The sequence below is a fragment of the Hylobates moloch genome, unplaced genomic scaffold (genome assembly GCF_009828535.3).
Source record: "Hylobates moloch isolate HMO894 unplaced genomic scaffold, HMol_V3 SCAFFOLD_11, whole genome shotgun sequence".
NCBI lineage: Eukaryota > Metazoa > Chordata > Mammalia > Primates > Hylobatidae > Hylobates > Hylobates moloch.
Genome location: NW_026652286.1, coordinates 44259624 through 44282302, shown reverse-complemented (window position 1 = coordinate 44282302; position 22679 = coordinate 44259624). Strand labels below are relative to the sequence as shown.

The 22679-nt window shown below is 41.2% G+C and overlaps 1 pseudogene; it reads right to left on the bottom strand.

The window, feature by feature from the left end:
- Nucleotides 1-5774: 5774 nt before the first annotated feature.
- Nucleotides 5775-6790, bottom strand: LOC116476645 (splicing factor U2AF 35 kDa subunit-like protein; annotated as a pseudogene).
- Between the last annotated feature and the right edge of the window lie 15889 nt (nt 6791-22679).

Genomic DNA, 22679 nt, shown 5'->3' with positions numbered 1-22679 from the left:
TCCCCTAAAGACACAGCTTACTCTGGCTGTCCCCTAAGACTCTGCTTACCCTGTAGCCCTCTTAGGCAGAGGCTGCTTTCATTGTCAGACCCAGGAAGTGAGCCTCCACTGCTCCTCCTCAATTAGTTCTCATGCTTCCTCTCAGCTCTTTTGAATTCATCTGTTCGACTATACCAGCCTTTCTCTGATTGTCCTGCCTACTGATCTCCCAATCAGTGTGTCACAGGGAAGATTTTAGTACCTGTGTCACTTTCTCTCTTCCCCAGCACATGCCAATATTCTTGGTGGCTTCAACTTTCCATGAATGACCTATCTGAAGCCCTGCTCTCCTCACATTTAGTGGTCTTTTTTCTGCCCCTGCCCACCTCAACCTATGTTATGATCACAGTCTAAATTTCATCACAAGTAATTAAACTTCCTCCAAAGTCCCTATCCCTCTCTAGCCAATTATCTTTCTTCTTCCAGTTCACTTGTATGAACTGGAGTACATTCTGTGTGTAATTCTGTGACCTTATTGATACTTCTAGTCCATTAACCCCAACCTTCTTATTGCCCATCTGATCCCCCTTTCTCCAAGTCCACTTAAATCTCAGGGCCCATCATTATAATCTCTCTTCCAAATATTCTCAGGATCTTCAGACTTAACCTAACAACAATATAGATCTTCCCAAACCTGTATTTTTGAAAAAAACTTTATGCTACATAATGCCACCTATCCCTTGCACAGAGCAATTTACTCTTACAAAGATGAACATAGCAAAGTCTCATCAGTTCTACAACTTGTTCCATATCAAGGATCTCTGTGTGATAAGCATTCTTCCTCTGGCTCTATCATAACACTATTTAGATATATTTTAACCTGTGGGAAAAATTGAGAAGTTAACCAACACAATCTACATAAAATACTAGGGCAAAGCGAGGAAAAGGAAGGAAAAAAGAGAAAAAAGTATGGCAGATTAGGCACTATACAGTATGCTCCCCACCTTAGACACCCCACCACCACACACACACACACACACACACACACACACACACACACAAAGAGTAAAATAATTTTTTAAAAGGTAAATACCCAGAGGATTCTGGGAAGATGGCAGAGTAGGAAGCATCAGGAAACTGTCTCCCCACCCAGACAATTACAGTGGCAGAATTTATCTGATGTAACTATTTTGGAGCTCTGGAGTCTATTGGAGTCCTGCGACTTCCCAGGGAAGGCTTAGATGATAAATTGTGGTTAATTTTGTTCAATTTCAACTCTTAGCACAGTAACAACTGCCCATCCCCCACCTCTCAGCCCCATGGCAGGCAGCTGTGCATGTATTCCTAGAGCAGCTTGAATGCAGCTTCCAGGAGCCAGGAGGGGCAAAAGGACCCTGTCTTTCAAATACTTAGGATCTGTGCTCTGATTGCTACTTCTGATCACAGGCATAAAGAAAAAGAGGCAGAGACCATTATTCTTATACCTCCTCCCATTGTAGCAAGCCCCTCTGGCTGAAGTGATGGCTAGGATTAATGTGCTTGCACCCTTCCCTCCCTCATCATTTTTCTCTTTTATTTTCTGTTGGTAGCCAGACATTTAAGACTAGGATATTCAAAAGCAATTGCATATACAGGGAAAATTAGAAAGTGATCATAATGTCTTAGAGAAGATGCAGAGTTAGTAAAAGGCCTCAGAAGGCCTTAAGTTTATACTTCAGGCTGATCCTTGGCACAGACAGCCTGCAACAATAAAACAACAACAACAACAAAACCCTGTGAACGGGAAAGAAATTTGATTTCCAGAGTTGCCACATTATTAGATTCAAATGTCCAGTTTTCAACAAAAAAAACTGTAAGACATACAAAAAAACAGGCAATCATGGCTTATTCAAAGGAAAAAAATCAACAGAAACTGTCCCTGAAAAAGACCTGATGGAAGATCTACTAAGCAAAGTCTTTAAAACAGCTGTCTTAAGGATGCTTGACAAACCAAAGGGAGACATGGAGAAAGTCAAGAAAATGATGTATGAACAAAATGTAAATATCAATAAAGAGAGAAAACCCCCCCAAAAAAACAAAAAAAATTCTGGAGATGCAAAGTATAGCTAAAATGAAATTTCTACTGGAGACATTCAAAGGCAGATTTGAGCAGGTAGAAGAAAGAATCAGTGAACTTGAAGATAGGACAGTGAAAATTATCAAGTCAGGAACAGAAAGAAAAAAGATTGAAGAAAAGTGAAAAGAGCCTAAGAGACTTATGGGACGGACATCATCAAGCTGATCAAGATATACTATACCTTGTGGGAGTCCCAGAAGGAAAAGGGAGAAAGGGGCAGAGAAATAATGGCTGAAAGCTTCCCAGATTTGATGAAAGACATGAATATAAATATCCCAGAAACTCAAAGAAACTCCAAGTAAGATGAACTCTAAGGCACCCACACTGAGACACATTATAATCACACTTTTGAAAGACAAAGAGAATCTTGAAGGCAGCAAGAGAGAAGCAACTCATCACGTACAAAGGATCCTTAATAAGACTATCTACAGGTTTTTCATCAGAAACTTTGGAGCCCAGTGGTAGTGGACTGATATATTCAAAGTGCTAAAAATAAAAAAAAAAAGTCAACCAAAAATCCTATACCCACCAAAACTTTCCTTCAAAAGTGAGGGAGAAATTAAAATATTCCCAGATAAACAAAAACTGAGGGAGTTCATTGCCACTAAACCTGCCCTGCAAGAAATGCTCAAGAGTAAGGCTCAGTGTGGTGGCTTATGCCTGTAATCTCAGCACTCTGGGAGGCTAAGGTGGGAGGATTGCTATTGCTTAACGCCAGGAGTTCAAGACCAGCCTGGGTAACATACTGAGATCCTATCTCTATAAAAAAATAAAAATTAGCCAGTGCACACCTAGTCCCAGCTACTCAATAGGCTGAAGCAGAAGGATCACTTGAGCCCAGGAGTTTGATGTTAACAGTGAACTATGATTATACCACTGTACTCCAGCCTAGGTGTTGGAGTAAGACTGATTTTTTTTTTTTTTTTTTGAGATGGAGTCTTGCTCTGTCACCCAGGCTAGAGTGCAGTGGCATGATCTTGGCTCACTGCAACCTCTGCCTCCCAGGTTCAAGCTGATTCTCCTGCCTCAGCCTCCTGAGTAGCTGGGATTACAGATGTGTACCACCACACCCAGCTGATTTTTGCATTTTTAGTAGAGACAGGTTTCACCATGTTAGCCAGGCTGGTCTCGAACCCCTGACCTGAGGTGATCCACCCATCTTGGCCTCCCAAAGTGCTAGGATTACAGGCGTGAGCCACCATGCCCGGCTAGACCCTATTTCTAGAAAAGAAAAGAAAAAGAAAAAAAAATGAAATGCTCAAGAGAATCCTGCAGGGTACAATTTAAATAAAAACTAGACAGTAACTTGAAACCATATGTAGAAATAAAGATCTCAATAAAGGTAAATACATGGGCAATTAAAAGCTAGAATTATCATAACAATGGTTTGTAACTGCACTTTTTGCTTTCTACATTATTTAAGAGACTAATATATTTTTAATTTTAATTTTTATTATTTTTTAAAGACAAAGTCTGGCTGTCACCCAAGCTGGAGTGCAGGGCCCAATCATAGCTCACTGTAGCCTGAAACTCCTGAATACGGTGATCTTCTTGCTTCAGCCTCCCAAGTAGCTAGGACAAGAGGCGCATACCACCATGCCCAGCTAATTTACATTTTTAAAGCTAGTACTGTGGCTGGGCGCAGTGGCTCATGCCTGTAATCCCAGCACTTTGGGAGGCCGAGGGGGGTGGATCACGAGGTCAGGAGATCGAGACCATGGTGAAACCCCATCTCTACTAAAAATACAAAAAATTAGCCGGGCGCAGTGGCAGACGCCTGGAGTCCCAGCTACTCGGGAGGCTGAGGCAGGAGAATGGCGTGAACCCGGGAGGCGGAGCTTGTAGTGAGCTGAGATTGCGCCACTGCACTCCAGCCTGGGCGACAGAGCGAGACTCCGTCTCAAAAAAAAGAAAAAAAAAAAGCTAGTATTGTGATGTTAATGTATATCTCCACATTATGTTTTCTACATAATTTAAGAGACTAATGCATTTCAAAGAATTTTGGTTTGTTTTGGGCACACAGTATATAAAGATGTAATTTTGTGACATCAATAACCAAAAGGGTTGAGGGTGGATTGTTAAAAGAGCAGAGTTTTTGTATGTTATTGAAGTTAAGCAGGTATAAATTTAAATTATAGTATTATAACTTTAGGGTGTTAAATGTAATCCCCATAGTAATCACAAAGAACACAGCTATAGAATATATCCAAAAGGAAATGAGAAATTAATTTAAATGTTTCACTACAAAAGAATAAACTAAACACAAAAGAAGACAGTAATACAGGAAATGAGGGTCAAAAAAGCCATAAGGCATATAGAAAACAAATAGCAAAATGACAAAAGCCCCTTCTTATTAGTAATTACTCTTTTTTTTTTGACAGAGTCTCATTCTGTCACCCAGGCTGGAGTGCAGTGGCACAATCTTGGCTCACTGCAACCTCCACCTCCTGGGTTTAAGCGAAGTGATTCTCATGTCTCAGCCTCCCCAAACAGCTGGGATTACTGGCATGTGCCACCATGCCCAACTAATTTTTTTGTATTTTTAGTAGAGATGGGGTTTCACCATATTGGCCAGGCTGGGCTCAAACTCATGACCTTAGGTGATCCACCTGCCTCAACTTCCCAAAGTGTTGGGATTGCAGGCGTGAACCACCACTCCCAGCCAACTTTAAATGTAAATGGATTAAACTCTCCAATCAAAAGGCAAAGATTGTCAGAATTGATTTCAATAACATAATCCAACAATATGCTATCTACAAGAGACTCACTTTAGCTCCAAAGAGACGAATAGATTGAAAGTGAAAGGATGGAAAAAACATATTCCATGCAAATAGTAACCAAAAGAGAGCAGGAATGCTTATACCAACATCAGACAATATACACTTCAATTTTTTAAAGACGTTTTTTAAAAAATTACAAGAGAAAAGAACATTATATTATTATTTTTTGAGACGAGGTCTCACTCTGTGGCCTAGGCTGGAGTGCAGTGGCATGATCACAGCTCACTGCCATCTCAACCACCTGGGCTTAAGCGATCCTCCCACGTCAGCCTCCCAAGTAGCTAGGACCACAGACATGTACCACCATGCCCAGCAAATATTTTTAATTATTTGTAGAGATGAGGTATCACTATGTTGCCCAGGCTGGTCTCAAACTCCTGGGCTCAAGCTATCCTCCTTCCTTGGCCTCCTACACTGCTGGGATTACAGGCATGAGCCACGGGGCCCAGCCAAGATTATAAATACAAGATTTAATACAGGAATAAGATACAACAATTATGAAAATTTATATACCTAAAAAGACCATCAAAATACATGAAACAAAAACTGGCAGAACTAAAGGGAGAAATAGAAAGTTCTACAATAATAGTTGGAGTCTTCAATACCCTACTCTCAGTATTAGATAGAACCAGAAAGAAGTAAGGAAATAAAGGATTTAAACAACACAATAAACCAACTAGATACAATGGGCATATACAGAACACTGTGCTCAACAACAGCAACATATACATTCTTCTCAAGTGTACACGGGACATTTTTCAGGATAGACCATATGTTAGGCCACAAATTGTCTCAATAGAATTTATTTATTTATTACTGTTATCACTACAAATTTTATTCAGAAACCCATCTTTGTGGTTTGCTGTTGTTGTTGTTGTTTTAAAAAAAAATTCCCCTTATGAACTGGCTTGGTCAATCAACCACAACCCTTTCTAGCAGACATAAGGTAGAAATGGCATGGCTCAGAATCGCCCAGATCTCTCATGATCTCTCGACCGCCTCCTGTCATGCTCCTGTCCACTGCTGCTTCCACCACCGCTACCACCACTGCACCACCATGGTCTCTAGACTGAGAACTACGCTCCTGGGATTGGGATCTCGATCTATGCTTCTTGGGATGGTGCCCATACAGCCCCCGCCACAGCTCTCTGGAAATGGGCTTCGAATGCATGAAGTTGCAGAAGCCGCCTCGTGTGCATTCTCCTGTCTCATACTGATGGCAGCAGGCTTCTCTGAAGTCGGTCACAGGCGACAGCTCGGCGTGGATTGGCTGTCCGTTAAACCAACGGTTATTCAAGTCAATCACAGCCTTTTCTGCATCTTCCTCATGGCGAAACGACGTACACGTTGTACACGTTCACCACCAGGTGGACTCCCAGGTTGTCACAGACGTTCATCTCCTCAACTTCTCCTCCATTTCTGTAAAAAACTCCTCAAAAGGCCGGGCACGGTGGCTCACACCTGTAATCCCAGCACTTTGGGAGGCCGAGGCGGGCGGATCACGAGGTCGGGAGATCGAGACCATCCTGGCTAACACGGTGAAACCCCCTCTCTACTAAAAATACAAAAAAGTAGCCGGGCGTGGTGGCAGACGCCTGTAGTCCCAGCTATTCGTGAGGCTGAGGCAGGAGAATGGCATGAACCCAGGAGGAGGAGCTTGCAGTGAGCAGAGATCGTGCCACTGCACTCCAGCCTGGGCGCCAGAGCGAGACTCCATCTCAAAAAACAAAACAAAACAAAACAAAACACTCCTCAAAAAATTTATCATAGTGTTCCTGCATTTCAACATCACTCACAGCACAGCGCGAACCATCAGCAGACAGGGAAGAGTTTTGAGGGTTACAGTAAATGTTCAAGAGGGCAGTGGTCTGGCTAAACGTTGGTTTATTGTGCAACGGAGAGCACCTGTCTCCATGACAACATACTCCAATTCTGAAATAAAATGAACAGCTGACTTTGTCTTTCTCAGTGCCAAAGATGGAGGCCAGATACTCCGCAATTTCCCACCCGCTGCCCGCCGCCACTGCCGCCAACACTGCTACCAACGCCGCCCTAGAATTTAAAAGATAGATATCAAAGTATTTTCTCTGACAGAGCAAGATAACTTAGAAATCAGTAACAGTAGTAAAATGGCAAAAGTTCATAAAATTATGAAAAACAATGAAGAAATCACAAGAGAAATTAGAAAATACTTACAGATACATGATAATGGCCTGTAACTATTTATGCACCACACCAAAACTTATGGAATGCAGTGAAAGCAGTGCTAAGGAGGAAATTTATAGCTATAAATGCTTACATTAAAAAACAAGCTCTCAAATCAACAACCTAACTGCAATTTAAGGAACTAGAAAGACAAAAACAAACTAAACTCAAAGTCAACAGAAGGAAGGACATAATAAAGATGAGAAGAGAAATAACATGAGAATAGGAAAACAACAGAGAAAATAAATGAAACAAGAAATTGGTTCTTTAAAAAGATCAAGAAATTGACAAACCTTTAGCTAGATGGACTAAGCAAAACAGGGAGAAGAGTCAAATTACTAAGATCAGAAATGAAAGCAAGGGCATTACTAGTGACTCTACAGAAATAAAGAGGATTATAAGAGAGTGCTATGAACGATTACATGCCAACAAATTGGATAACCTGGATGAAACTGATAAATTTTTAGAAACACAAAACCTCTCATGGCTAAATCACAAAGAAATAGAAAATCTGAATAAACCTATAACTAGCAAGGAGATTGAATGAGTAATAAAAAGTCTGCTGAGTAATGAAAGCTCTAGAACTGATGCACTGCTGAATTCTACCCAACATTTAAAGAACTAACACCAATCCTTCTCAAACTTTAAAAAAAAAAAAAAAACAGGAGAGAACACTTTCTAACTCATTCTATGAGGCCCTGATACCAAAGCCAGACAAAGACACTACATGAAAACTACAAGCCAATATCCTTTATGAGCACTGATGCAAAAATACTCGACAAAACACTAGCAAACCACATTTGGCAGTATATTAAAAGGATTATACACCATGACCAAGTAGGATCTATTCCTGGAATGCGAGGATGATTCAACATACAAGAATTTATCAGTGTTTCCATAGCAATCTACAGAGTCAATACAATCCCTATCAAAATCCCAATGATGCTTTTAGCAGAAATAGAAAAACCCATCCTAAAATTCCTATGGAACTTCAAGGGACCCTGAATCATCTTAAAAAAGAAGAACAAAGCTGGAAGACTCATACTTCCTGATTGGAAAACTTATTACAAGCTATAGTAATCAAATAGTATGATACTGGCATAAAGACAGACATATAAACCAATTGAATAGAATACACAGCCCAGAAGTAAATGCTTGCATATGTGAACAAACGATTTTTTATATGGGTGCCAGGATTATGCAAAGGGGAAAAAAACAGTCTTTTAACAATCAGTGCTGGGAAATATGGATATCCACATGCAAAAGGATAAATTTGGACCCTTATCTAACCATATACAAAAATCAACTCAAAATGGATCAAAGACCTAAATGTAAGACCTAAAAGTATAAAATTCTAAAAGAAAACATAGGGCTAATCTTTACAATTGTAAATTTGACAGTGATTTCTTGGAAATGACACCAAAGGCACAGGTAACAAAAAATAAATCAATAAATTGGGGCTCATAAAAATTTTAAAAATCTGTGCAATGAAAGACACTATCAAGAGAGTAAAAAGGCAACCTACAGAATGGGAGAAAATATTTGCAAATTATACATATGATAAGAGATCAATATCCACACTATAGAGAGAACTCATAAATCTCAACAGTGAAAAAACAAAACAACATGATTTAAAAATGGAGCCAGGCATGGTGGCTCATGCCTGTAATCCCAATACTTTGGGAGGCCGAGGTGGGTGGATCACCTGAGGTCAGGAACTGGAGACCAGCCTGACCAATATGGTGAAACCCCATCTCTAATAAAAATACAAAAAAATTAGCTGGGCGTGGTGGCATGCGCCTGTAGTCCCAGCAACTCAGGAGGCTTAGACAGGAGAATTGCTTGAACCTGGGAGGCGGAGGTTGTGGTGATCCGAGATCGCGCCACTGCACTCCAGCCTGGGCAACAGAGCAGAACTCTGTCTCAAAAAAAAAAAAAAGGGGGGGCAAAGAGAGCTGGGCACAATGGTTCATGCCTGTAAGCCCAGCACTTTGAGAGGTGGAAGTAATCAGATTGCTTGGGACCAGGAGTTTGAGACCAGGTTGAACAATATAGCAAAACCCCACCTCTACCAAAAATACAAAAAAATTAGCTGGGTGTGGTGGGGCATGCCTGTGGTCCCAGCTCCTTGAGAGGTTGTGGTGGAAGGATTGCTTGAGCCCGGGAGGTGGAGGTTGCAGTGAACAGAGATCATGCCACCACACCCCATCCTGGTTGACAGAGTGAGACCCTGTCTCAATTTTTTCAATAAAAAATCATTTAAAATGGGCAAAGGATTTGAATAAATATTTTTCCAAAGAAAATATACAAATGGCCGGCCGGACACGGTGGCTCACGCTTGTAATCTCAGCACTTTGGGAGGCCGAGGAGGGCGGATCACGAGGTCAGGAGATCGAGACCACGGTGAAACCCCGTCTCTACTAAAAATACAAAAAATTAGCCGGGCGTGGTGGCGGGCGCCTGTAGTCCCAGCTACTTGGAGAGGCTGAGGCAGGAGAATGGCGTGAATCCGGGAGGCGGAGCTTGCAGTGAGCCGAGATCGCGCCACTGCACTCCAGCCTGGGCGACAGAGCGAGACTCCGTCTCAAAAAAAAAAAAAAAAAAAAGAAGAAAACATACAAATGGCCAATAAGCACAAAAACACATACTCAACATCAGTAATCATTAGGGAAATATGAATCAAAACTACAATGAGACACCACCTCAGACCCATTAGGATGGTTGCAATTTTTAAAAATCAGAAAATAACAAGTGTTGATGAGGGTTTGAAGAAGTTGGAACACTTTTGCACTGTTGGCAGGAATGTAAAATGATACAGCACTGTCTAAAACAATATGGAGGTTCCTAAAACAATTACATATGGAATTATCATATAATCCAGCAATTTCACTTCTGGGTATATAACCAAAAGAATTGAAAGCAGAGTCCGAAAGAGATATTGTATACCCATATTCCATAGAGCAGCGTTATTCACAATAGCTAAAACATGGAAACAACACAAGTATCCATCAACAGATGAACAGATAAGCAAAATGTAGTATATACATACAACAGAATATTATGCAGTCATAAAAAAGAAGGAAATTCTAACATATGCTACAATATGGATGAACCTTAGGGACATTATGCAAAGTGAAATAAGCCAGTCACAAAAAGACAAAGTTGACCAGGCATAGTGGCTCACATCTGTAATCCCAGCACTTTGGGAGGCTAAGGTGAAAGCATTGCTGGGGCTCAGAAGTTCAAGACCAGCCTGGGCAATAGAGCAAGACCCCTTCTCTACAAAAACATGAAAAAAATTAGCTGGGTGTGCTGGCACTTGCCTGTGATGCCAGCTACTGGGGAGGCTGAGGTAGAAGGGTCACTTAAGCCTGGGAGGTTGAAGTTGCAGTGAGCCATTATCACACCACTGCACTCCAGCTCATGCAACAGAGTGAAACTCTGCCTCACACACACACATACAAATTAACAAAAAAGACAAATATTGTATGATTCTACTTATATGAGGTACACAGAATTGTTAAGATCACAGAGACAGAAGGTAGAATGGTGGTTTCCAGAGTCTGTGGGGAGGAAGGAATAGGGAGCTACTATTTCATGGGTATAGAATTTCTGTATTGCAAGATGAAAAGAATTATGAAGACAGACGGTGGTGATGGCTGCACAAAATATGAAGTGTATTTATTTATTTATTTATTTTTGGAGATGGAATTTTGCTCTTGTTGCCCAGGCTGGAGTGCAATGGTGCAATCTCAGCTCACCACAACCTCCATCTCCCAGGTTCAAGCGATCCTCCTGCCTCAGCCTCCCTAGTAGCTGGGATTACCGGCATGTGCCACCACACCTGGCTAATTTTGTATTTTCAGTAGAGACAGGGTTTCTCCATGTTGCTCAGGCTGGTCTCGAACTCCCGACCTCAGGTGATCTGCCCACCTCAGCCTCCCAAAGTGCTGGGATTACAGCCATGAGCCACCGCACCCGGCCTTGAAGTGTATTTAATACTACTGTACTATGCAAGTATAAATGGTTAAGATGGCAAATTTTATATTATGTATATTTTTTCACAATTTTTAAATGTGGAAAAAAAGTAATTACCCATGAGGACAAAAAGAATAGAAAGAGTCAAGAGATGAGGAAAATTAATCAATTTTGAAACATAAAAAAATTGATAAAGTTATACCAACCCAGCCTCCACCCTAACCATAAGATAATGCTAGAGGAATTTAAAGCTGATAGTAGGCCGGGCGCGGTGGCTCACGCCTGTAATCCCAGCACTTTGGGAAGCTGAGGCGGGTTCATCACGAGGTCAGGAGATCGAGACCATCCTGGCTAACGTGGTGAAACCCCATCTCTACTAAAAATATAAAAAATTAGTCGGCCGTGGTGGCAGGCGCCTATAGTCCCAGCTACTCGGGAGGCTGAGGCAGGAGAATGGTGTGAACCTGGGAGGCAGAGCTTGCAGTGAGCCGAGATCATACCAATGCACTCCAGAGCCTGGGCAACAGAGGAAAAAAAAAAAAAAAGCTGATAGTACACTGAAGGTAACCATAGTAACAATAAAACCTAAACCCAGATCAAATCTGTACTAAATTACCTCAATTACCCACACAAACAGCCTATGAAAAGGAGAGGCATATTCATTTCTAGGCATAAATACTATTTATTACAGCCTCTACTGTTCTACACATGATGTCCAACATTCAATGCAAAATTATGAAACATAATGTGGAAAGAATAGTAAATGATGTTGGGACAACTGAATATCCCCATACAAAAAAATAAACTGGACCCCTACCCCACACCATACACAAAAATTTACTTACACTGGATCAAAGACCTAAGCGTAAGAGTTAAAACAATGATAAAACTCTTAGAAGAAGATATAGTTGTAACCTCTTCAAAAAAAGATGTACAAAAGGCCAATGAGTACATGAAAAGATACTCAATATCATCAGTATCATTAGTCATTAGAGAAATACAAATCAAAATGACGTGATACTACTCTCACCCACTAGGATGACTATGAGGTAAAACAAAAACAAAGTAATGAAGTAAGTGTTGACAAGGATGTGGAAAAATGTGAACCCTCATTTATTGCTGGTAGGAATGTAAAATGATGCTGCCACTTTGGAAGAGTCTACTGGTCACTGAAAAGCTTAAACAGAGTTTCTGTATGACCCAGCAATTCTACTCCTAGGTTATACCTAAGAGACACGCAGATGTTCAAACAAAAAGTTCTGCATGTTTTTTTGTTTTCTATTCACAATAGCCAAAAGATAGAAACAACCCTAATATCCATCAACTGATGAATGGATAAACAAAATGTGGTGTATCCATATCATTAATATTATTCAGCCATAGAAAGGATGAAGTACTGATACATGCTATGACATGGATGAACCTTGAAAACATTATAGTAAGTAAAATAAGCCAGACATAAAAGGCTACATATTGTATTATTTCCTTTATATGAAATGTTCAGAATATGCATATATAGAGAGACAAAAAGTAGATGAGTGGTTGCCAAGATGGGGAAAGGGAGGAATGGAGTAATTGCTTAACTGGTATAGAGTTTTCTTTTGGGTGATGAAACGTTCTGGAACCCGATAGTGGTGATAGTTGCATAACATTGTGAGTATACTAAATGCCTTTGAATTATAAACTTTAAAATGGTCAAAATTGTGACGTTTTATATTTTGTATGTTTTACCACAGTTTTGTTTTTTTTTAGGATTAGGCAATGGTTTCTTAGATATTGCAATGGTTTCTTAGATATGACACTAAAACACAAATAACAAGAAAAAATAAATGGAACTTCACCCAAATTGAAAAGTTTTGGCTGAGCCTGCTGGCTCACACCTGTAATCCCAGCACTTTGGGAGGCTGAGGTGGGCAGATCACCTTAGGCCAAGAGTTTGAGACCAGCCTGGCCAACATGGTGAAACCCCATCTCTACTAAAAATACAAAAATTATCTGGGTGTGATGGCAGGCATCTGTAATCCCAGCTACGCAGGAGGCTGAGGGAGAAGAATCATTTGAACCCAGGAGGCGGAAGTTGCAGTGAGCAGAGATGGCGCCACTGCACTTTAGCCTGGGTGACAGAACAAGACTCTGTTTTAAAAAAAAAAAAGGAAAATGAAAACTTTTGCACTTAAAGGACACTATTAAGAAAGTGAAAAGATGCCGGGTGCGGTGGCACACGCCTGTAATCCCAGCACTTTGGGAGGCCGCGGAGGATGGATCACCTGAGGTCAGGAGTTTAAGACCAGCCTGGCCAACATGGTGAAACCCTGTCTCTACTAAATACAAAAAAAAAAAAAAACAGCTGGGAGTGGTGGCACGTGCCTGTAATCCCAGCTACTTGGGAGGCTGAGACAGGAGAATCGCTTGTACCCAGGAGACGGAGTTGCAGTGAGCCAAGATTGTGCCATTGCACTCCAGCCTGGGCAAGAGCGAAACTCCATCTCAAAAAAAAAAAGAAAAAGAAAAAGAAAGTGAAAAGACAACCTACAGAATGAGAGAAAATCTTTGAAACTCATAGATTTGATAAGAGTCTAGTATCCAGAGTATATAAAGAACTCTTAAAACACAACAATAAAAAGCAAATTAACCCAATTTTAAAACAGGCAAAGGATCTGAATAGACATTTATCGACAGAAGATACATAAAATGTTAAAAAGCACATGAAAGATGTTCGGTATCATTAGCTATCAGGGAAATGCAAATCAAACCCACTATACATACCCACCAAAATGACTATAATCAAAAAGATAGGCAATAACAAGTGTTGGTGAGGATTTGGAGAAACTGAACTCTCATACACTACTGGTAGGAATGTAAAGTGAGGCAGCCACTTTGGAAAAGAGCCTAACAGTCACTCAAAAAAATTAAACATAGAGTTTCCATCTAACCCAGCAATTCTACTCCTAAGAGACATGAAAACATACAGCCACACAAAAACTTATACACAATGTACATAGCAACATTTTTCATAATAATGAAAAAGTGGAAACAACCCAAATGTTCATCAAACTGATGAATGGATGGATAAAATATGGTGTATCTATACATATACATAGAATATTATTCAGACATGAAAAGAATGAAGTATTGATTTACACTACAACATTAACCTCGAAATATGCAAAATGAAAGAATCCAGTTACAAAATACCACATAGTAGATGATTCTATTTATATGAAAATGTCCAGATAGGCAAATTCAGAGAGACCAAAAGTAGATTAGCGGTTGCCAGGTAGTGGGCAAGAGGCATAGAAATGACTGATAATGGGCTTGACGTTTCTTTTTGGAGTGATGAAATGTTCTAGAATTACATAGTGGTGATGGTTGCACAACTTTGTGCAACCCCTGTATTGTACACTTTGAAGGGTGAATTTTTTTTTTTTTTTTGAGACAGAGTCTTGCTCTGTTGCCCAGGCTGGAGTGAGGTGGCGCAATCTCAGCTCAATGCAAGCTCCGCTTCCCGGGTTTATGCCATTCTCCTGCCTTCACCTCCCGAGTAGCTGGGACTACAGGCACTCGCCACCACGCCCAGCTAATTTTTTGTATTTTTAGTAGAGATGGGGTTTCACTCTGTTAGCCAGGATGGTCTCGATCTCCTGACCTCATGATCTGCCCACCTCAGCCTCCCAAAGTGCTGGGATTACAGGTGTGAGCCACCGCGCCTGGCTTTTTTTTTTTTTGAAACAGAGTCTCATTCTGTTGCCCAGGCTGGAGTGCAGTGGTGCAATCTTAGCTCACTGTAACCTCTGCCTCCTGGGTTCAAGCAGTTCTCCCGCCTCAGCCTCCCAAGTAGCTAGGATTACAGGCGTGCGCCACCACAGCTGACTAATTTTTGTATTTTTAGTAGAGACGGGGTTTCACCATGTTGGCCAGGCTGGTCTGGAACTCCTGACTTCAAGTGATCCACCCACCTCAGCCTCCCAAAGTGCTGGGATTACAGACATGAGCCACTGTGCCCCACCCAAACAGTGAAATTTATGATGTGAATTATATCTCAAAGTTTTATATCTCAAAAATTATACCTCAATTTTAAAAATAAGGAAATATATCCTTTCAAAAAATGTTTTAATATATCAAAGTTAAATGTTAAGAGAATGAGAAAAGAAGTCATAGACTGGGAGAAAATATTTACAAAAGACCTATGTGATACAGGAATATTCAAAATATATGCTTACAACTGAACAATAAGAAAACCAGATTAAACAACGGGCAAACTATCTGAACAGACACCTCACCAAAGAAGATATACAGATGACAAATAAGCATATGAAAAGATCCTCCACATCCTATGTCATTAGGGAATTGCAAATTAAAACAATGAGATACCACTACACTTTAGAATGGCTAAAATTCAAAACTCTGACCATACCAAATACTGGCAAGGAGGTGGAGCAACAGGAACTCTCATTCATTGCTGGAGGGAATGCAAAAGGATACAGTCACTTTGGAAGACAGCAGTTGTTTACAAAACCAAACATACTTTTACCATATGATCCTATAGCTGAGCTCCTTTGTGTTTACCCAACTATGCTGACAACTTATGTGCACCCAAAAACCTACATATGAATGTTTGTAGCAGCTTTATTCATAATTGTCAAAATCTGAAAGAAAGTAAAATGTCCTTCAATAGGTAAGTGGATAAAGAAACTCTGGTACATCCAGACAGTGGAATATTATTTAATGCTAAAAAGAAATGAGCTATTAAGCCATAAAAACACATAGAGAAACTTTACATTCTTATCACTAAGTGAAAGAAGTCATTCTGAAAAGCCTATATACTGTATGATTCCAACTATATGACATTCTGGAAAAGACAGAACTATAGAGATAGTAAAAATAGAAGTGATTTCTAGGGACTTAAGTGGAGAGAGATCAATAGGTGGAGCACAGGGGATTTTTAGGGCAGTGAAATTATTCTGTGTGATATTATAAGTGTGGGCATATGTTATTACACATTGGTCAAAATCTACAGAATACAAATACAGTGAACTTCAACTATGGACTTTGGTCAATTATGATGTATGTGTCAATATTGGTGCATTGATTGTACCAAATATTCCAATCTGATGCTAACGTCGATAATGGAGGCTTTGTTGGGGGGGGGTTGGTACTAGGGGAGGAGAGGGGGGTATGGGAATGCTGTATACTTTCCACTCCGTTTCGCTGTGAACCTAAAGCTGCTCTAAAAAAATTGTCGATTAATTTTTAAAAGTTAAATGAACCACATTCTAATACAGCTTCTTTTTAAAATGTGGGGGGAAAAAATAGAGCTGTATCCGAAAAGTTATGGCTCATATTTTAACAGGTTAAAGTTGAAAACTGTCTTAGGGTCTTCCTTCCTCTACCTGATTTCTGTAGCTTACCTGGACATACTCAGACACACAATAGATGCTTACTGAGTGCTTGCAGGAAGAACAAATCAGTAAGACTCCATGGCATAACCCCATGATTTGGGTTTTTATCTTTGCTTCTTCATCTTTGCAGTATCACTTCATCCATTTAGCATTTCTTAGGCAATTAATTATATAAAATAAGTATAATTTCCTGATGACTAAAACATGCCAGCTTAAAGTCCTTACAACATGACAATTTGTACCCCAGACCAATCTAAGGGAGAGGCAGGCAGAAGCCACAATGTCTTACATGCCCTAAGCGTCAGAAGCAGAACACCACCATTCCCACCATACTGCATTCATTACAATAGAAGTCCCAAAAATGCAAGGGAAGGAGAATTAAGCTTCACCTTTTTGTTTTTGTTTTTTTCTAGACGGAGTTTTGCTCTTGTGCCCGGACTGGAGTGCAGTGGCGTGATCTTGGCTCACTGCAATCTCCGTCTCCTGGGTTCAAGCGATTCTCCTGCTTCAGCCTCCCAAGTAGCTAGGACTACAGGCATGCACCTCCATGTCTGGCTAATTTTGTATTTTTAGCAGAGATAGGGTTTCTCCATGTTAGTCAGGCTGGTTTCAAACTCCTGACCTAGGTACTCCACCCACCTCAGCCTCCCAAAGTTCTGGGATTACAGGCGTGAGCCACTGCGCCCAGCCTTTAAGCTTCACCTTTTGAAGGGTATAGAGATAGCAGTATACATTAAAAATATGCATACATATTTTAAAACCACCACACAGGCCGGGCGCGGTGGCTCACGCTTGTAATCCCAGCACTTTGGGAGGCCGAGGCGGGTGGATCACGAGGTCAGGAGATCGAGACCACGGTGAAACCCCGTCTCTACTAAAAATACAAAAAATTAGCCGGGCGTGGTGGGGGGCGCCTGTAGTCCCAGCTACTCCGGAGGCTGAGGCAGGAGAATGGCGTGAACCCGGGAGGCGGAGTTTGCAGTGAGCCGAGATCGCGCCACTGCACTCCAGCCTGGGTAAGAGAGCGAGACTCCGTCTCAAAAAAAAATAAAAAATAAAAAATAAAAATAAAACCACCACACATGCCTAGACACATCAGACTCAAACTTCCAAAACTCAAAGATTAAGAGAATATCTTGAAAATAGACAGAGAAAAGACATATTACATTGAGAAGAACAAAGCACACTTCTCACCAGAAATTATGCAAGCTAGAAGAGGAGGTCGTACTTCAAGTGCTAAAAAGAAAAAACCCATCAGTTCAGAATACCATACCCAATGAAACTATTTCAAAAATGAAAGTGAAATACTTTTTCAGACAAACTCAGGGTGACAGAATTCATCAGACCTGCATTACAAGAAATATTAAAGAAGTTCTTCAGGAAGATGGAATGTGATACCAGAGGGATGCTTGGATTTACATCAAGAAATGAAGACCTACTCCATAAATGGTTAAAAGGAAGCTCTAAGCCACCACCGCCTGCCTGCAAGCTGACTGCTTTCCAATTTTGCTTGGAAGGATCACTTAGCTTTGGAAGCCTAGAGAGAGGGGTGAGCGCTCCCAACTTGTAAAGGCATCTTCATTTGGGTAGGGTCTCTTCTCTGTGACCCAAGGAACCCTTGTCACGGTCATTATAAAACCTTCACAAAGGGCTTGAATTTTCTTTTTTCTTTTATTTGAGACAGAGTCTCTCTCTGTCAGCCAGGCAGGAGTGCAGAGGTACTATCTCAGCTCACTGCAACCTCTCTCTCCTAGGCTCAAGCAATTCTCCTATCTCACCCTCTGGAGTAGCTGGAATTACAGGTGTGTGCCACCATGCTTGGCTAATTTTTGTATTTTTTAGTAGAGATGGGGTTTCACCACGAAGTGAGTCAGGCTGGTCTTGAACTCCTGACCTCAGGTAATCCTCCCACCTTGGCCTCCCAAAGTGCTGGGATTACAGGCGTGAGCCACTGCGCCCAGCCTTGAATTTTCTTTGAATGATAGCACCACTGAAACTTCTCCCTTCCAGGAAGCTTCCACCAAAGAATTAGAGGATTCTGTAACTGCAGACTCCTAAGTGACAGTGTGCTTAACACTCCCCTTCTTATTGCAACACTCTCTCCCAACCCATTCCCACCATCCAAACACCTATCAGAGCTTCTGTCATGTTAGTAGCTATGACACTGCTCCCTGGATACATCCAGATACATTTCATTGGTTCTGATGTGACAACCTGACCCACCAGAGCAAATCAGACTTCCCTCTCCTCCAGAAATTTTAAAACTACAATGGAGAAACAGCCACAAATCTCTGTCTAGAGTGCCCAACTAGGATGTACAGGTCTGGAGCTGTCCATAACCAAGTTGTCTACTCCAAGGGTCAGAATAGTGGAGGAAACTTACCTGCTGGGGGAAAAAGAGCAGAGTCCAGTGGAGCAAAGTGCAGGCAGGAGCAGAGCTAAAGTATTATAATATTTATAATATAAATATTATATTTATATTACATTCTATACTTATATATGATACTTAAATAAGTATTATTATAATATAAATATTTAATATAATAAAGTAAAATAATGCAGCAGCTTTGGAAGACAGTTGGTGGTTGTTTACAAAACTAAACATAATTTTTACTGTATGATCCTTCAGTTCTGCTCCTTGGCGTTTTACCCAAATATATTGAAAACTTATGTCCACACAAAAACCTGCACATGAATGTTTATAGCAACATCAGAGAATACCAGTGGTGTCTGGGTTCCTGGTCCCGGTTTTCCCTAAAACCTATCTGCTGTTAGGGCCTGCAAAACAACAGAGTATCCCTAAAATTAACTTTTCTTTTTCCTTTAGCTGGAATATCCCTTCAGGTACAGCTTCTATTTCTTGAAACTAAAAGATTCCCAAGTTTTTCTCAGTTCCTCACTGAGAATCTCACCTACCACTCATGTAATTATATATGTAGTCATCTGTCATTTATAGATGGGATCACTTTAAGAAAGCTTGATGTATTAAAATGCAAGTGTCCAAACCTGAAAAACGAATGAGTAAGTATTCATTACCCCCAAATAATTGTTTGTTCTACAAAAAGAATTTACTAAAGGGAATCCTTTAAATCGCAGTTTTCCCAGTGCTCTCAAGATATTGTTTCAAAACCAGCATGTTCATTACAATACGGTATGATGTAGCCAATAAAAGAGAACAAGATGAATCTGCATGTGCCAATAGTGAAATAGCCCCAGGAATATTATTAGAAATCTTATCTAAGGCCAGGTGCTGGCTAATGCCTGCAATCCTCGCATTTTGGGAGGCCAAAGTGGGTGGATCACTTGAGCTCAGGAGTTCAAGACCAGCCTGGACAACATAGGGAAGCTCCATCTCTACAAAAACACAAAAATTAGCTGGGCATGGTGGTACACCTGTAGTGTCAGCTACTTGGGGGGCTAAGGCGGGAGGATCACTTGAACCTGGGAGGTCGAGGCTGTAGTGAGCTGAAACTGTGCCACTGTACTCCAGCCTGGGTGACAAAGTGAGACCCTGATTTTTAAAAAATCTTATCTATATAGCTGTATAGCTTTATCCTTTTTGTGTATGTGCACCTGCACAAACACATAGATACAGGGTGTTTTTTTTAAATTTCTAGAAGAAATTAAACAGGGGTCAGGTGTAGTAGCTCACGCTTGTATTCACAGCACTTTGGTAGGACCAAGCAGGCAGATCCCTTGAGCCCAGGAGTTTGAGATCAGCCAGGGCAACATGGCGAAAACCCGTCTCTACTAAAAATACAAAAATTAGCTGGGCGTGGTGGCTGGCGCCTGTTGTCCCAGCTACTCAGGAGGCCGAGGTGAGAGGATTGCTTAAGCCCAGGAGGTCGAGGCCGCGGTGAGCTGTGATAGCACCACTGCACTCCAGCCTAGGTGACAGAGCAAACATCCTGTCTCGAAAACACACAAAAAAAATTAAACAAGGAAATTGTGAACAAGGAAATGTTGAACAAGGAAATGTTCACAAATATTTCCTTTTGAGAGAGGGACTAGGGGAAGAAACGGGGAAGGAATACTTCTAACTTTTCATTTAAACTTTTTATTACTTTATTTCTTTTTAATCATCTGGCCAGTGCATGTAATTTAATTGGGGATTATCTAGTCAGTGAAATTATAAGCTGTCTTTTCTAATGATCTTCCATACTCTTAAAAATGGAAAATATGAAAAATGAATACAGAAGTCAGCAGAACTAAGAAAGCTGCATACCCAATAACTACAAAGGGGATGTCAGAAAGAATCAAGTTCATAACACAGAACCCCAGAAGAGTTCAGGAATGCAAAGCACCAGGTGCTCTGAGAATGTGGGATGCAACATGGGGCTGAAAGTAGGGGCAAGGATTGAACTTTTTTTTTTTTTTTTTTTTTTTTTTGAGACAGGGTCTCACTCTTTTGCCCAGGCTGGAGTGCAGTGGTGCAATCTCAGCTCACTGCAATCTCCACCTCCTGGGTTCAAGAGATTCTCCTGCCTCACCCTCTGGAGTAGGCACACGCCACTACGCCCGGCTAATTTTTGTATTTTTGGTAGAGACGGGATTTCACCATGTTGGCCAGGCTGATCTCAAGCTCCTGGCCTCAAGTAAGTCACCTGCCTCCCCCTCCCAAACTTCTGGGATTACAGGCGTGAGCCAGCACGCCTGACCAGAACATTTATTTTTAAAATGCAGTTAAGATTTCCATGTCTCTTCCTCCATTCTGGTCAGCTGATTATGCCTTCCCCACGGGGGCAGGAGTCTGAAGCTTTAGCCTGTGGATGAATCTACCCTGAAAGCCTCCAGGCTCAGGACCCAGGAAGAGCAAAAGGCAAGAGCTGTGCCAAAAACAGAGAATTGAAAACAAGCCTACTATAACACCCTAGCCCCTCTGGCACAAGCTCCAAGCACAGTGGCAGCCAGGCATATTTCCTTCCTGGGCAGAACACTGAAAATTTGTCACTGAAGACATTGAATGATCCTAGAGAAAAAGGCTATAGATAGGACATTTTACATCCTCCAGCAAAATGGCTGAGTCCCTATCCCATCACCATACAGTAACACTACATTTCACAAACTTGGCACACACACACAGAGCTTTCGAGAAACTTTGTGGTACCACACTCTTCAATAAGAAAGGAAAAGAGAGTCACCAGACATGTAAGGAAAGGTTGAACATGAAAGACCAAAAATAGAACCAGGAAAAAGAAAACTAACAGGAAGCAGAAACAACACAGGAAACCTTCCCCCTGAAATCTATACTATCGAGAGAGAGAGAGAAAAAAAATAATACGACCGTCAAACAAAAACAATATGCCTTTTTTTTTTTTTTTTGACAGAGTCTAGCTCTGTCGCCCAGGCTGGAGTGCAGTGGCACGATCTCGGCTCACTGCAACCTCCACCTCCTGGATACAAGCAATTCTCCTGCCTCAGCTTCCCGAGTAGCTGGGATTACAGGCATGTGCCACCACGCCCGGCTAATTTTTGTATGTTTAGTAGAGATGGGGTTTCGCCATTTTGGCCGGGCTAGTCTTGAACTCCTGACCTCAAGCAATCCGCCCACCTTGGCCTCCCAAAGTGCTGAGATTATAGGCGTGAGCCACTGCACCTGGCCAATATGCCTTTAAAAAAAAAAAAAGGAACACTAACAGAATCGAATAACTTTTAGAATCTTAAGACATGTTAGCTAAATTTTTTTAATCCATAAAACAACTAGGGCTGGACGCAGTGACTCACGCCTGTAATCCCAGCACTTTGGGAGGCCGAGGCGGGTAGATCACAAGGTCAAGAGATCGAGATCATCCTGGCCAACATGGTGAAACCCCGTCTCTACTAAAAATGCAAAAATTAGCTGGGTGTGGTGGAGCACGCCTGTAGTCCTAGCTACTGGGGAGGCTGAGGCAGGAAAATCACTTGAACCTGGGAGGCAGAGGTTGCAGTGAGCCAAGATCTCACCACTGCACTTCAGCCTGGTGACAGGGTGACGAGACTCTATCTCAAAAAAAAAAAAAAAACAGTTGGAAGATAAACAAGAAAATCTCCCAAGATGTAGAACCAAAATAAACAGAAAATGTAAGAGAACGGATACAGTTAGAAAAGTAATTAAGGATGTCCAACATCCACATGATAGGCGCTTCAAAAAGAAGAGATTGAACAAGGGAATATTATCAAATAAATAGCACAAGAAATGTTTTCATCACTAACAGACAACAGTTTTCAGATCCACTCAATGCC